This window comes from Macaca thibetana, chromosome 17 (assembly GCF_024542745.1).
Source record: "Macaca thibetana thibetana isolate TM-01 chromosome 17, ASM2454274v1, whole genome shotgun sequence".
In the NCBI taxonomy this organism is placed as follows: Eukaryota; Metazoa; Chordata; class Mammalia; order Primates; family Cercopithecidae; genus Macaca; species Macaca thibetana.
The window spans coordinates 52945991-52947812 of NC_065594.1; the positions used below are offsets into that span (position 1 = coordinate 52945991).

The 1822-nt window shown below is 44.4% G+C and overlaps 1 pseudogene; it reads left to right on the forward strand.

Annotated features, from left to right (window-relative positions):
- Positions 1-533: 533 nt before the first annotated feature.
- On the forward strand, positions 534-1362 carry LOC126940817 (26S proteasome non-ATPase regulatory subunit 10-like; annotated as a pseudogene).
- The last annotated feature ends 460 nt before the right edge of the window (positions 1363-1822 follow it).

Sequence of the window (1822 nt, forward strand, 5' to 3'; positions counted from 1 at the left end):
TTTAAAGGGCTCTGTAAAGCGCTTTAGAATATTCTTGAGTCACAGAGCTCGAGTTTCCTAAAGCACGTTTAACATAAGCTGTTACAAGATGGTAAAGTTTTTTTGTTTTTGTTTTTGTTTTTCTTTTTACTCATTGGGACTTCAAGAATGTTTATCCAGAGAAACAATGAGATTTAAAAATGTGTATTCTTAGCTGGGCGCAGTGACTCATGCCTGTAATCCCAGCACTTTGGGAGACTGAGGTGGGCGAATCGCTCGAGCCCAGGAGTTTGAGACCATCATGGCAAAACCCTGTCTCTACCAAAAATAAAAAAAAAATAGCCAGGCGTGGTGGCACACACCTGTAGTTCCAGCTACTCAGGAGGCTGAGATGGAAGGATCACCTGAGCCCGGGAGGTCAAGGCTGTGGTGAGCCGTGATGGTGCCATTGCACTCCAGCCTGGGTGACAGAGTGAGAACCTGTCTCAAAACACACACACACACACACACACACACACACACACACACACACACAAAGTTCCTGGGAAAGCAAAATGTAGGGGTGTGTATCTAACCTAATGGTCTGCAACCTGGCCTACTGTGGGAAGCTGGAAGAGTTCAAGGAGAGTATTCTGGCTGATAAATCCCTAACTACTAGCACTGACCAGGACAGCAGAACGGCATGCACTGGGCATGCTCAGCTGTACATACAGGAATTGTTGAATTTTTGTTGCACCTTGGAGTGCCAGTGAATGATAAAGGTGATGCAGGTTGATCTCCTCTCATATTGCGGCTTCTGCTGGCTGGGAGGAGATTGTAAAAACCCTTGTGGGAAAAGGTGCTCAAGTGAATGCTGTCAATCAAAATGGCTACACTCCCCTACATTATGCAGCTTTCAAAAATAGGCATGAGATTGCTGTCATGTTACTAGAAGGCAGGGCTAATCCTCATGCTAAGGACCATTATGAGGCTACAGCATTGCACTGGGCAGCAGCCAAGGGGTTTGGTGAGCATCTAGGTTGGGGACACATCCACATGCCAGAAGAGTGGTGCACCCCAACTCCATGGGAACAGAAGCTCCTATGCTTGGGACCCTGCTGGACCTCACCCTGTGTACCTCTTCAGCTGCCCATTCATCTATACCTTTATAGTATCCTTTATAATAAACTGGTAAACAAGAAAACACACACACACACACACACAAACCCAAAAAACAAACAAAAATAGCTGGGCGTGGTGGCACATGCCTATAGTTACAGCTACTTGGGAGGCTGAGGCAGGAGAATCACTTGAGCCCAGGAGGTCGAGGCTGCAGTGAGCCATGATCACACCAGACCCCTGTGCTCCAGGCTGGAGGATAGAGTAAGAACCTGTCTCAAAAACAGCAACAGCAACAACCAACCAACCAACAAAAACAAAACAAAACAAAAAAAACATTTATTCTTATTTAAATCTCCATACTATTTGGATAATGCTTTAATTTTTAAAATAGGCCTACTCCTGTCCTGGTGTGTCCATTATATGACCTTCACCACAGCCTAGCTAGAGTTGTGCTATTAGCCCGATTTTACATTTGTAGGGAAAGGTGTGAGTTGTTAAGGAATGTACTCAACACCTTACAGCTGGAGAAAGGTGAAACTGAAACTCAAATTCAAATTTTCGCAAACCAAATTCAGTACTCTTTCACGTAACCACCTGTAATGTCTAATTTTCTGCCGTTGATCACTTTAAAAGCTTGCTGACGCCGGGCGCTTTAAACTTTGGGAGCTTGCTGACTAACACGGTTTTTACTAAAACAAGCAAAAAATTTTGAGAAAACTCTGGAGTAAAGGATATTGAAAAG